This window comes from Oncorhynchus kisutch, linkage group LG12, assembly GCF_002021735.2.
Source record: "Oncorhynchus kisutch isolate 150728-3 linkage group LG12, Okis_V2, whole genome shotgun sequence".
Lineage (NCBI taxonomy): Eukaryota > Metazoa > Chordata > Actinopteri > Salmoniformes > Salmonidae > Oncorhynchus > Oncorhynchus kisutch.
Window position 1 is genome coordinate 41,329,990 of NC_034185.2, and position 15,346 is coordinate 41,345,335.

Sequence of the window (15,346 nt, forward strand, 5' to 3'; positions counted from 1 at the left end):
CATTTTTAAATGAGGGCCTTTCTCAGAGGAGAGAGGGAGTAAGGGAGAGAGAACGCAAGAGGAGAGTGAGAAGGAGGGAAAGAGAGGGAACTTGAGAGAGAGAGAGTTGAAGAGTTGGAAGAAAGAATTTGAAGAGCCCTGTAATTTGGTCTTGATCTTCACGACCATGACAGACAAATGACTCAATATGAGTTTGCGGCAGGCACGCAGGCAGCCCGTCAGCTCCTAGAACACAGCAGCCAGCTGGGCTGGTCGGAGGGGCTGGCCCGGGATCAGTTTTGAGTTTAGGTGGGGCTCCTCTTTCTATGTTACAACAGGAATACGCCAGTCATACTTACCAAACCGGTCCCACTCTGGGCTTGCAGCTGTGAGAGAAAGAGGGAGGAAGAGAGAGAGAGAGCGCGAGAGCGACAGAGCGAGGTGGGGAGATATACAGTGTGGGTAAAGACACAGAGAAAGGGAGCCCCCTCCCACCCCTTGAGTAGATCAGATCTGTGCTTCATGACTGGACCTCTGTTACTCTGCTGTTCTGTTCTGCTGCTCCGCCAAGCCATGCATTGTCCCCTAGCCTACTGCACTCTACTTGTTGCTCCCGCTCTGAGAGAGGCGAACACAGTAAGCAGTGCAGTTACGGACCATTTCCTCTGAAACACTTGGACTGTCCGTGGCTCTACTATCGCGGTGAGTACTTGTACCCTGTTTGTGAGGTTCCTTAATTTCATTTTCTGTGAAGATTTTCTCTGTTCTTTTATTTATTTGTATTGTCAACGATTTCAATGTTTTGGAAGAGTTGTGAACCAAGTGAAAGAGAAGTCACCAGAGTTTAATTACTGTGAAGACTTGTCTTGAAACAGACAGAGAAATTGTAGCTTTAGACAGGGGTTTCATGGAGAGTGTAACTGATTTCAGAGTGGGTTGGCTTGGGAGAGCTGGTGTGTTAACTGAAACTCTGTGAAGCATGCCTCTGCATTCTGACTGACTGATGCTGCTGAGTCACGATGCTAGCTGATCCTCACTGCACGGCCTCATGCTGGGTGCGTGTTTGCCTCCTGGTGCTTGCCTGTCTGTGTGTGAATGTGTGTATGTGTGTTTGTGTTTATATGTGTTTGTGTTTGGCTCCACTAGCCACAATTAGCCCTTTGCTCCTTGGTGCTCCAGTACATGACAGTGTGAGCGGTGCCTCAGATCTCTTCTCTGAAGCCAAACAGGCAGAGAGAGGGATGAAGAGAGAGAGGGATGAATGGATCAGGCTTTATTACTATTTATCGTCGGCCTCTCAAGCCTATATTGATTTCCTTTTCCTGGGCCATTGACCGAGTACAAAAGCCTCACACCAAGCCAAATAAAGAACCCTGCTAAATATCAATGCATTCAGCCTCACGGCTGTTTATTGATCTCTTCTTCCCCCGGACAAGCACATACACAGACAACACAGAAACAAGAACGCACGTACACGGCCAGTCCTTGTTCAGTGTGTGTTTAGAGGCGAGGGGCTTTGACAAAGATCTATGTTGCTGAGGGAGTGTAGAGCTCTATCTTTTATTTCACTCTCTCCCTCTCTTCCTGTTCGGGCCTCTAGGGTCAACATCTGGAGCAGCAGCCAGCTAACAAGAAACAAGGGAACAGAGGGAGTGAGGAGAATGAGTGATAGAGGAGGGGAAGAAGGTATGGAGCCAAGGGCCTCCCAGGGTACCTCCCTTAGAAGGCCTGCTTTCTTAGTACATGGATGAAGCTATCCACGGTTGGGGGGGGGGGGTTCTATAGCTCAGGCGCTCTGCTTGGGGCAGTCCCGGCAGTTCTCTTATATATGGCTATACACAGACATCATATAATTGCATGATTTAGCAGAGTTCATTCATCATTAACGTTTTGTTTCATTCATGTCACCTTGAAACTGAGATATCTTTCGTTCTCAAAACAAGGACTGGGCATACTGCCAAATTACAGATACTGATAGTAAGGATTGGTTCAGTCTGTCACTTGCATGAACACAGAAATTGGCTTATAGAACAGCACATGAATAGAACACAGAGATGAGTTATAAGAAAAGCACTAACATTAAAATTCCCACCACACGGCCATTCATAATAGTACACCAGGGAGCACGATTCGGCCACAGAAGATAATTTGCTTCTTTGAAAAATGAACTCTGGATTGTAGCCTAGTAGCCTACCAAATAGCTGATTGTTGAGTTGAAAAGCAGTTAGGCCATGTGTACTAAACAAAAATATAAATACAACAAGCAACAATTTCAAAGAGTTTGCTGAGTTACAGTTCATATAAGGAAATCAGTCAATGGAAAACTAAACTCATTAGGTCCTAATCTACGGATTTCACCACATGACTGGGCAAGGGTGCAGCCATGGCCCACCCATTTGGCAACCAGGCCCACCCACTGCGGAGCCAGGCCCAACCAATCAGAATGAATTTTTCCCCACAAATGGGCTTTATTTCAGACAGACATTTGTGCGTATTGAAAATTTTTGGGCTTTTTTTTTCAGCTCATGAAACGTGGTACAAACACTTTATATGTTGCATTTACATTTTTGTTGAGTATATTACATTGAGTTCATTTCAACACAATTTTTTCACGTGAGGAGAATAACATGTTTTCACCCCACATGTGAAAATCTCACTTTCACGTGTGGAATTCAAAGTTTGCGTGTGAAAATCTAACTCTCACGAGGGACTGCATTAAAACGTTCAAACGTGAAAATCGAATGTGCAGTTTTGCAACTTTTATATGTGAAATTCTAACTACCATGTGGATTTGCAAGTTTTACACGTGGGCCTGAAATAGTGTCATCCTCACATTTGAAAAGGTGATGTTATTAACATGTTACATCAGCAATGTGGAATTGAAAACTCTGTATTTCCATTCTGTAAAAAGGTAACTCAGCCTACCTGAGTATAATAATTCAAGTGCGCTAAAAATTATAATGTCTTATTTCTGAGCCATCCATTGCCGTCCTCCACGGTGTTGCATTGATATACATGTGTACTTAGCACTACCGCTAGGGAGAGGCATTCGGAGTGTTCCTGCTGCAGGCCAGCGCCTCACTTCTTCGTACGTTTGTCCGTGATCGTTGGAAGTAAGGCCAGTGAAAAGAACAGAGAAGCTAGCTCTCCTTGTCTCCTCTGTTTACTGCTTTGTACGCGTGGTTACATCTTCAAAATCTAGAAATAACATGTTTAACTAAACTGTGTTGAAGTTCTGGTAATTGTGATGTATAATATAATTGTTTTGACTGAGTGAAAAGCAAGTGATATTTTCCCATTTAGTACATTAGCGTAGCCAACTTTTGTATGCAAGTTAATGAGAACAAGATGGTGTTTCAGATTTTTTTATTTACAATATAAATGTTGGGGCTCTGAAATTGTTTTCTTTCTACAAATGAGGGTTTATATGTGTGTTTCCATGTGTACATATGAACCACGCTAATTATATGTATTTTCAAAGTTTACTTTTGCTGAAATTTGTATCTAATGGTCGCATGTTAATTGCTAACATGGCCAAAACTATGTGGACCCCCATTCCAATTAGTGGATTCGGCTATTTCAGTCACACCCGCTGCTGACAGGTGTATAAAATTGAGCACAGAGCAATGAAATCTCCATAGACAAACATTGGCAGTAGAATGTCCTTACTGAAGAGCTCAGTGACTTTCAACATGGCACGTCATAGGATGCCACCTTTCCAACAAGTCTGTTCGTCAAATTTCTGCCCTGCTAGAGCTGCCCCGGTCAACAGTAAGTGCTGTTATTGTGAAGGGGAAACGTCTAGGAACAACAACGGCTCAGCAGTAAGGTGCTAGGCCATACAAGCTCACAGAAAGGGACCACCAAATGCTGAAGCGCGTAGCGCATAAAAATTGTCTGTCCTCGGTTGCAAAACTCACTACTGAGTTCCAAACTGCCTCTGGAAGCAACGTCAGCACAAGATCTGTTCATCGGGAGCTACATGAAAATGGGTTTTCATGGTCGAGCAGCCGCACACAAGCCTAAGATCACCATACGCAATGCCAACCGTAGGCTGGAGTGTTGTAAAGCTTGCCGCCATTGGACTATGGAGCAGGAAACATGTTGTCTGGAGTGATGAGGAGTGATGAGTCACACCATCTGGCAGTCCAACAGATTAATCTGGGTTTGGAGGATGCCAGGAGAATGCTACAGTACCTTCCCCAATGCATAGTGCGAACTGTAAAGTTTGGTGGAGGAGGAATAAGGGTCTGGGACTGTTTTTCATGGTTCTGGCTAGGCCCCTTAGTTCCAGTGAAGGGAAATCTTAACGCTACAGCATACAATGACATTCTAGATGGTAATATGCTTTCAACTTTGTGGCAACAGTTTGGGGAAGGCCCTTCTCTGTTTCAGCATGACAATACGCCCATGCACAAAGCGAGGTCCATACAGAAATGTTTTGTTGAGAACTTGACTGGCCTGCACAGAACCCTGACCTCAACTCCATGGGAGAATTGTAACGCCGACTGCGAGCCAGACCTAATCCTACAACATCTGTGCACGACCTCAGTAATGCTCTTGTGCCTGAATGGAAGCAAATCCCTGCGGCAATGTTACAACATCTAGTGGAAAGCCTTTGCAGAAGAGTGGAGGCTGTTATAGCAGCAAAGGGGGGACCAACTACATATTAATGCCCATGATTTTGGAATGAGATTTTCAAAGAGCAGGTGTCCACATACTTTTGGTCATTTAGAGTATGTCAAGTGTTCATAACAGAGGAGATGTTTTTGTTTCTGTTTCCGTGGTTACGCCAGTCTGACCGTACAGCTCCACTTTTGGCCATGTAGTGTACTTTTCTACAAAGAGATAGTTTTGAATTAGGGCTCTGTTAGAGTTAATCAGTTAACTCGAGTTAACTATTTGCAATTTTAAGTGCACAATAATGTGTTGTTGTTATGATGAATTGCATTGTCTGAAAGTGTTCACTAGATACATCCAACATGCATAATCTTTACAGAGAGAAATGTATAATACATATACTACACATTGGAAGAGAAACCCAGTGTCGGCGTGCTTGGTCTAATGGTCAGGACATTAGTTTCTCCCATGGGAGACCTGGGTTGTAATCCCACTGGTTACAAAAGAAAGCACACGTGAACGTTTCAATATCACATGTGAAATGTCGGGAAACCAAATCTGAGTCGTGAAAAATCCATGTAAGACATCAAACGTGTCTGAAAACCCGGTCTGACTTGTGAAAATGTCATGTGTTTTTGCCACGTGAAAAATGAACACGCTAAACTTCACACGTGTCTGAAAACCACATCTGACTCGTGAAAAATGTATACAAATTCCGCATTGTTCACAAGTGTGTTCATACGTTTTTTTTATGTAACTTTCCCCCCCCCCAAAAAAATGTAAGGGAAGTGACGGGATTTCAAACAGAATGGAATCTATTAATGAATAGATAGGGATTCCGGTGTAGAGCCTGGGTGCTGTATTCAAAGCTTCATCTCTCTAATACTGTGCTCTGTGCCAGGCAGCCCAGCTCTGTTTAACCAGTGGTATAAAGTACTTAACTAATACTTAAGTAATTTTTGGGGGTATCTGTACTTTACTTTCCTATTTATATTTTTGACAACTTTTACTTTTACTTCACTACATTCTAAAAGAAAATAATGTACTTTTTACTCCATACATTTTCCCTGACACCCAAAAGTACTCGATACATTTTGAATGCTTAGCAGGACATAAAAAGTGTCAAATTCACACACTTATCAAGTGAACATACCTGGTTATGCCTACTGCCTCTGATCTGGCAGACTCACTTAACACATGTGCTTCATTTGTAAATTATATCTGAGTGTTGGAGTATCCCTGGCTATCCATAAATAAAAATATATAAATAAATCAAATGGCTATATAATGGCTTATACTTTTACTTTTGATACTTAAGAATATTTTAAACCAAAATCTTTTACACTTTTACTCAAGTAGTATTTTACTGTGTGACTTTCAGTTTTACTTGTAATTTTCTATTAAGATATCTTTACTTTTACTCGAGTATGACAATTGGGTACTTTTTCCACCACTGTGTATAACTATATACCCGCTGATCTGTGCCAGGCCAGGGCACATCCCCACCGCCCCACACTACCAACAGGGGGAGGATGGATGACATCACCAGCTGTCACGTTTGGCATGTCCTGCCTGGACATCCAGATTTACAGAGGAAGTGAGAAAACCTTCATGGCATCTGCTGCAGCCTTACTGCTCCACAACACCACTAATCATGTCACTACACGTCTGATCCCCCGGTCCTGTCTGTGGAGGAGGATGAGAGGGAGGAAGGGGCGGGAGGGGTTGAGATACTGAACACCATCCCTCATTACCTTGACACCCACACTGGGGTTGTTTAATAATGTATCTTAACAGGGCGTTGAGCCACCAAGAGCCGCCAGAACAGCTTCAATGTGCCTTGGCATTAGATTCTGCAAGTGTCTGGAACTCTATTGGAGGGATGTCATAATTTGGTGTTTTGTTGATGGTGGTGGAAAACAATGTCTCAAGTGCCGCTCCAGAATGTCCCATAACTGTTCAATTGGGTTGAGGTCTGGTGACTGAGACACACACATACACATACACACACACGCCTTTTACACCTCCTATGGTCCTTAGATATCTTTCAAAGTAACTGAGATCTCTTCTTCTAGCCATGGAAGCTAAAATAATGGGCAACTGGGTATTTTTATACATGACCCTAAGCATGATGGGATGTTAATTAATTAACTTATCTGTTTTCAATATACTGTATCCCTCATTTACTCAAGTCTTTCTTTTATTTTGGCAATTAACTTGACATATGTTACCCGCTTCTTCTCTCGATCGTTCTGCTTCCGCTTTGAGAGAGAGATTGAAATTGAATTGATATCTCACACTCCCTCTCTCTCTCTCTTTCTCTCTTTGAAGTGCAGCTGGTGGACCTCTCGCTCAGCTCAATGTTGTGTGTGTGTGTGTGTGTGTGTGTGTGTGTGTGTGTGTGTGTGTGTGTGTGTGTGTGTGTGTGTGTGTGTGTGTGTGTGTGTGTGTGCGTGCGTGCGTGCGTGCGTGCGTGCGTGCGTGCGTGCGTGCGTGCGTGCGTGTGTGTGTGTAGTGCTTTGAGGTCAATATTTTTCTCAGGCACAGTTTTAGGCTGATGTGAAGTCAGAATGTAGATTGTGCTGTCATATGGAATAACATTTTCCTGCAATTCTCTGATGCTGTTATTGCTGATCTCAACTCAGTTTTTCTCTTGGTTTACCATGTCAACTCTTATATGCAGGTCTAACTGTTACTAGGTCAGTGTGGCTCTCAAGTATTGAAACATTTCTGTGTCTTTGTTACTGAGATGTGTATCAGTGTGTTAGTATGACTCTTCAGTACTCTAACTACTGCTCTGAGGTCAGTATGACTGTCATTGTCATGTATAGAGGTTGTTTAGGTCAGCGGTCACTCTGTCCATAGCGACACCCTGGCATTATACAGTATGATGTCATGGATGAAGTTACTGATCTAAGGTCAGTTCTCTATTAATTGGTTAAGGACTTGGGGAGCTGGTAAGCAGTTCTTCAGGGTAACTTCTACCCAGATCATTGTTCCTCTTGGCCACTGCAAGAAGTGGCAGCGAGCAGATTGCAGTGTGTTGGTGTAGAGTTAGCTGGATTGCCAGTCTGTTTCTAGTCTCTTGCCAACTTCTTATGGAATTGTCATGCCATGTTTGGCATGACAAGGCTGTTGTACAGTGTCTCTGGGGAATAAGGCTCTCTTTTGTTGTTGCCAGTGCAATAAAAGCTATTCAGTAATGAGCTCAGCCCCCAAAATCCCATAATGACAGCTATGGAACGAACTGGCAACACTGTGCCATGGCCACGGCAATGGTTAGAACACAAAACACAACCTGATAGAGAACACACATGTAGCTTTCAGTTTCTTTATTTTCTCCCCAATTACATGGTGTCGAATTGGTAGTTACAGTCTTGTCTCACCGCTGCAACTCGGGAGAGGCGAAGGTCGAGAGCCATGCGTCCTCCAAAACACAGCCCAACCAAGCCACACTGCTTCTTGACACAAACCCAGAAGCCAATCACACCAATGTGTCAGAGGAAACACTGTACACCTGAAGACCGTGTCAGCGTGCATGCGCCCGGCTCCTCACAGGAGTCGCTAGAGTGCGATGGGACAAGGACATCCCGGCCGGCCAAACCCTCCCCTCCCCTACATGCATATGGCCAACTTTATACTAGTATTGTAAACATAAATACAGTCCACATCATTTAATTTCCAATATGAAATGCTACATCTCTCAAGGGCATTTTTCGAAAAGCCATATAAAGCCATATTTAGTGCATCTATAAACGTTACTGACAATATACAAAAAGGATGAGTGAGCGATCATAAACATATGGCAAACATCTGTTTTTCCAATAGAAAACCCTTTATTCTCCTTAGGAGAGCAAAGGAACAGACAGGACTCCATCCATTCTCCTCTATATCCATCCCCTCTTATTACAGGCCAGACACGTCTTCAGCACAGTGTCTAAAACCTGTGCTGATGTTTTTATCTCTGAGCTGTGTTTTTTCCCTTGGCTCTCTTATCTGAGCACACACCACCTCACACATACACACAGTCAGACATCCATCACTGTCATACCGTTATTGTGCACATGCTTCAAGACAGATTACTGGAGAACCAGCGGAAATGTGCGCAAACACACACACACACACATTCACGCTCTTTCTTTTTACCCCCCCCCCCCCTCTCTCTCTCTCTCTCACATACACAGGACCATGAGATCTGCGGTTTAAAGTATAGTGACTTTAAAGCACTTAGTCGGGGCATGCCTTCTGTCATCGGCATTACCTCTGTGTTGGTCAATAGACGCTTCAACCCAAGGTTCCTGCATCACTTCTCTCATCAACACTTCAAGCTAGTCAACCATGCCATCCATCATTAAGGCAATAGCCAAAGCCCTTGTGCCGATCAGCAACTCTATCAATGTCCCTCTACGGGTTTCAACTCCCAAGTCATGCCCAGAGGGGCCCCACACTCGTGTGTGTTTGACAGAGTCTCACACACACTTCTGATAGTTTGTTGACTCTCGTACGCTCTGCTAAGGTCTCCATCATCACCAGCTTTCTAGCACATCTGTCGTAAACAGTTTCCCAGTGTGGGCGTATGAAGCTTGCTACCGCAAGGCTTTGTGAGCTTGGCAATGGAAGTTATGTCAGCTCTGCTCGGAGCTGCTCTTGGTTCCAATTAGGTAATGACATTCAAGCCATATGGTGGGGGTCAAAAATACTGTTATTCATTCAGTTTTTATGTTCTGTAGGATCCAGCACATTTCAGCTGTCATCATTCACCTGTACGTGCAGTATACAAACAGCCTTACTTCCCTCAGAGCTGAATTAAGTGTTTTAAGTGTTATTCTGTAATCTTTTATTATTTGTATGCAATGTAATTCAGCTTCTTGATCATATTAACTGTGTATGTGTACATGTATGTGAAATAAATTAGAATAGAGTATAAGTCCTACTCTTGCACGTGTCTCGTATTAAAATCTTTCAACATGCTTGGCCTGAATGTCAAGCGTCACGTCTGGAGGACACAGCCAAGACAATGCAGGCGTGGCTTCAGGACAAGTCTCTGAATGTCCTTGTGTGGCCCAGCCAGAGCCCGGATTTGAACCCTGTGCAGCTGTGCAGCAACGCTCCCCATCCAACCTGACAGAACTTGAGAGGATTTGCAGAGAAGAATGGGAGACACTCCCCAAATACAGGTGTGCCAAGCTTGTAACATCATACCCAAGAAGACTCGAGGCTGTAATTGCTGCCAAAGGTGCTTCAACAAAGGACTGAGTAAAGGTGATATGTAAATGTGATATTTCAGTTTTTTTATATAAACTCATCAAAAGGAAAAACTTCCTCTCACTGTCAACTGTGTTTATTTTCAGAAAACTTCAAATGTGTAAATATTTGTATAAACATAACAAGATTCAACAACAGACAGAAATTGAATAATGTGTCCCTGAACAAAGGGGGGGTCAAATGTAAGAGTCAGTATCTGGTGTGGCCACCAGCTGCATTAAGTACTGCAATGCATCTCCTCCTCATGGACTGCACCAGATTTGCCAGTTCTTGCTGTGAGAATGTTCCCCACTATTCTACCAAGGCACATGCAAGTTCCCAGACATTTCTGGGGGGAATGACCCTAGACCTCACCCTCCGATCCAACAGGTCCCAGACGTGCTCAATGGGATTGAGATCTGGGCTCTTCGCTGGCCATGGCAGAACACTGACATTCCTGTCTTGCAGGAAATCAGGCACAGAACGAGCAGTATGGCTGGTGGCATTCTCATGCTGGAGGGTTATGTCAGGATGAGCCTGCAGGAAGGGTTCCACATGAGGGAGGAGGATATCTTCCCTGTAAAGCACAGCGTTGAGATTTCCTGCAATGACAGCAACCTCAGTCCGATAATGCTCCACTTCCAAATCAATCCCTCTCCAGAGTACAGGCCTCGGTGTAACGCTCATTCCTTCGATGATAAACGTGAATCCAGCCATCACCCCTGATGAGACAAAACCGCGACTCGTCAGTGAAGAGCAATTTTTGCCAGTCCTGTCTGGTCCAGCGATGGTGGGTTTGTGCCCATAGTCAACATTGTTGCCAGTGATGTCTGGTGAGAACCTGCCTTACAACAGGCCTACAAGCCCTCAGTCTAGCATCTCTCAGCCTATTGCGAACAGTCTGAGCACTGATGAAGGGATTGTAAGTTCCTGGCATAACTGTGCAATTGTTAGTGCCATCCTGCACCTGTCCCGCAGGTGTGATGTTTGGATGTACCGATCCTGTGCAGGTGTTGTTACACGTGGTCTGCCACTGCAAGGAGGATCGGCTGTCCGTCCTGTCTCCCTATAACGCTGTCAGAGACATCTCACAGTACGGACATTGCAATTTATTGCCCTGGCCACATCTGCAGTCCTCATGCCTCCTTGCAGCATGCCTAAGGCACGTTCACACAGTTGAGCAGGAAGCCTGGGCATCTTTCTTTTGGTGTTTTTCAGAGTCAGTAGAAAAGCCTCTTTAGTGTCCAAAGTTTTCATAACTGTGACCTTAATTGCCTACCGTCTGTAAGCTGTTTGTGTCTTAACGAACATTCCACAGGTGCATGTCGGAAGGCATGGACCAAAGTGCAGCGTGGTAGGTGTTCATGATAATTTATTCCTCAAAAACACTCGAACAAAATAACAAAGAGAAAAACCTAAATAGTTCTGTCAGGACTCCGGCCGCAAAACCTGACTCTAAAGGGGAGGGTCCGGGTGGGCATCTCTTACGGCGGCAGCTCCGGTGCAGGCCGTAGACCCCCCTCCGCCCACAGATCCCTCCGCTTTGGTGGCGGCCCTGATGCATGGACCTTCACTGGAGGAACCGGGCCGCAGATCATCGCCAGAGGAACCAGACCACCGATCATCGCCGGAGGCTCCGGACTGGGAACCATCGCTGCAGGCTCTGGACTGGGGACCGTCGCTGCAGGCTCCGGACTGGGGAACGTCGTTGCAGGCTCCGGACTGGGGACCGTCGCTACAGGCTCCGGACTGGGGACCATCGCTGGAGTCTCCGTGCCATGGATGGTCACTGGAGGCTTCGTGCCATGGATCATCACTGGAGACTTCATGCCATGGGATCATCTCTGGAGGCTTTGTACGTGGAGCCGGAACAGGTCTCACCGGACTGAGGAGATGTACTGGAAGCCTGGTACGTGGAGCTGCCACAACGCGTCCTGGCTGGATACCCACTTTAGCTCGTGAGTGTGGAGAGCTGGAACATGACGCACTGGGCTATGACGGCGCACTGGAGGCATAGTGCGTACAGCCAGCGCAGGACACACTGGACCGTGGAGGCGCACCGGAGGTCTGGAGCGCAGAGCTGGCATAACTCGTCCTGGCTGGATACTCATTGGAAAATTAAATTGATTACCTACAATTAAGATTATCCTACCAACGGGACATTAAAAACTGTAATATCTTATGTTTCAACGAGATGTGGCTGAACGACGATACGGACAATATAGAGCTAGCGGGATTTTCCATGCACCGGAAGAACAGAGACGCTACCTCTGGTGGGGGTGTGTGTCTATTTGCCAATAACAGCTGGTGCGCAATGTCTAATATTAAATAAGTCTTGAGGTATTGCTCGCCTGAGGTAGAATACCTTATGATAAGCTCTAGACCACAATATCTACCAAGAGATTTCTCATCTCTATTATTCGTAGCCGTCTATTTACCACCACAGACGAAGCTGGCACTAAGACCGCACTCAACCAACACTATAAGGCCATAAGCAAAGAAATCAAATCAAATCAAATTTTATTTGTCACATACACATGGTTAGCAGATGTTAGTGCGAGTGTAGCGAAATGCTTGTGCTTCTAGTTCCGACAATGCAGTAATAACCAACAAGTAATCTAGCTAACAATTCCAAAACTACTACCTTATAGACACAAGTGTAAGGGGATAAAGAATATGTACATAAAGATATATGAATGAGTGATGCTACAGAGCGTCATAGGCAAGATACAGTAGATGGTATTGAGTGCAGTATATACATATGAGATGAGTATGTAAACAAAGTGGCATAGTTAAAGTGGCTAGTGATACATGTATTACATAAGGATGCAGTAGATGATATAGAGTACAGTATATACGTATACATATGAGATGAATCATGTAGGGTATGTAAACATTATATTAGGTAGCATTGTTTAAAGTGGCTAGTGATATATTTTACATCAATTTCCATCAATTCTCATTATTAAAGTGGCTGGAGTTGAGTCAGTGTCAGTGTGTTGGCAGCAGCCACTCAATGTTAGTGGTGGCTGTTTAACAGTCTGATGGCCTTGAGATAGAAGCTGTTTTTCAGTCTCTCGGTCCCAGCTTTGATGCACATGTACTGACCTCGCCTTCTGGATGATAGCGGGGTGAACAGGCAGTGGCTCGGGTGGTTGCTGTCCTTGATGATCTTTATGGCCTTCCTGTGACATCGGGTGGTGCAGGTGTCCTGGAGGGCAGGTAGTTTGCCCCCGGTGATGCGTTGTGCAGACCTCACTACCCTCTGGAGAGCCTTACGATTGTGGGCGGAGCAGTTGCCGTACCAGGCGGTGATACAGCCCGACAGGATGCTCTCGATTGTGCATCTGTAGAAGTTTGTGAGTGCTTTTGGTGACAAGCCGAATTTCTTCAGCCTCCTGAGGTTGAAGAGGCGCTGCTGCGCCTTCTTCACGATGCTGTCTGTGTGGGTGGACCAATTCAGTTTGTCTGTGATGTGTACGCCGAGGAACTTAAAACTTACTACCCTCTCCACTACTGTTCCATTGATGTGGATAGGGTGGTGTTCCCTCTGCTGTTTCCTGAAGTACACAATCATCTCCTTAGTTTTGTTGAAGTTGAGTGTGAGGTTATTTTCCTGACACCACACTCCGAGGGCCCTCACCTCCTCCCTGTAGGCCGTCTCGTCGTTGTTGGTAATCAAGCCTACCACTGTTGTGTCGTCCGCAAACTTGATGATTGAGTTGGAGGCGTGCGTGGACGCGCAGTCGTGGGTGATCAGGCAGTACAGGAGAGGGCTCAGAATGCACCCTTGTGGGGCCCCAGTGTTGAGGATCAGCGGGGTGGAGATGTTGTTGCCTACCCTCACCACCTGGGTGCGGCCCGTCAGGAAGTCCAGTACCCAGTTGCACAGGGCGGGGTCGAGACCCAGGGTCTCGAGCTTGATGACGAGCTTGGAGGGCACTATGGTGTTAAATGCCGAGCTGAAGTCGATGAACAGCATTCTCACATAGGTATTCCTCTTGTCCAGATGGGTTAGGGCAGTGTGCAGTGTGGTTGAGATTGCATCGTCTGTGGACCTATTTGGGCGGTAAGCAAATTGGAGTGGGTCTAGGGTGTCAGGTAGGGTGGAGGTGATATGGTCCTTGACTAGTCTCTCAAAGCACTTCATGATGACGGAAGTGCTACGGGGCGGTAGTCGTTTAGCTCAGTTACCTTAGCTTTCTTGGGAACAGGAACAATGGTGGCCCTCTTGAAGCATGTGGGAACAACAGACTGGGATAGGGATTGATTGAATATGTCCGTAAACACACCAGCCAGCTGGTCTGCGCATGCTCTGAGGGAGCGGTTGGGGATGCCGTCTGGGCCTGCAGCCTTGCGAGGGTTGACACGTTTAAATGTTTTCCTCACGTCGGCTGCAGTGAAGGAGAGTCCGCATGTTTTAGATGCGGGCAGTGTCAGTGGCACTGTATTGTCCTCAAAGCGGGCAAAAAAGTTATTTAGTCTACCTGGGAGCAAGACATCCTGGTCCGTGACAGTGCTGGTTTTCTCTTTGTAATCCGTGATTGACTGTAGACCCTGCCACATACCTCTTGTGTCTGAGCCGTTGAATTGAGATTCTACTTTGTCTCTATACTGACGCTTGTTTGATTGCCTTGCGGAGGGAATAGTTACACTGTTTGTATTCAGTCATGTTTCCAGTCACCTTGCCCTGATTAAAAGCAGTGATTCGCGCTTTCAGTTTCACGCGAATGCTGCCATCAATCCACGGTTTCTGGTTTGGGAATGTTTTAATCGTTGCTATGGGAACGACATCTTCAACGCACGTTCTAATGAACTCGCACACCGAATCAGCGTATTCGTCAATGTTGTCGTCTGACGCAATACAGAACATATCCCAGTCCACGTGATGGAAGCAGTCTTGGAGTGTGGAATCAGATTGGTCGGACCAGCGTTGAACAGACCTCAGCGCGGGAGCTTCTTGTTTTAGTTTCTGTCTGTAGGCAGGGATCAACAAAATGGAGTCGTGGTCAGCTTTTCCGAAAGGAGGGCGGGGCAGGGCCTTATATGCGTCGCGGAAGTTGGAATAGCAATGATCCAAGGTTTTTTCCGCCCTGGTTGCTCAATCGATATGCTGATAAAATGTAGGGGGTCTTGTTTTCAGATTAGCCTTGTTAAAATCCCCAGCTACAATGAATGCAGCCTCCGGATATATGGATTCCAGTTTGCAAAGAGTCAAATAAAGTTCGTTCAGAGCCATCGATGTGTCTGCTTGGGGGGGAATATATACGGCTGTGATTATAATCGAAGAGAATTCCCTTGGTAGATAATGCGGTCTACATTTGATTGTGAGGAATTCTAAATCAGGTGAACAGAAGGACTGGAGTTCCTGTATGTTGTTTTGGCCACACCACGTCCCGTTAACCATAAAGCATACGCCCCCGCCCCTCTTCTTACCAGAAAGATGTTTGTTTCTGTCTTCGCGATGCGTGGAGAAACCAGCTGGCTGCACCGTCTCCGATAG

General features: G+C 45.6%; 1 protein-coding gene across 3 annotated transcripts in view; it reads left to right on the top strand.

Moving 5' to 3' along the window:
• The window catches only part of LOC109901001 (SAM and SH3 domain-containing protein 1), a 299,602-nt gene that overhangs the window by 165,384 nt on the left and 118,872 nt on the right, over nt 1–15,346 (top strand). The window contains exon 1 of one of the 3 annotated variants that reach the window (XM_020496963.2): nt 275–681. The exons of the other annotated variants lie outside the window; for them this stretch is intronic. The gene's annotated coding sequence lies outside the window, so the exon portion shown is untranslated. Of the gene's footprint in view, nt 1–274; nt 682–15,346 lie in introns of those variants that run through there. 3 annotated transcript variants of the gene reach the window in all.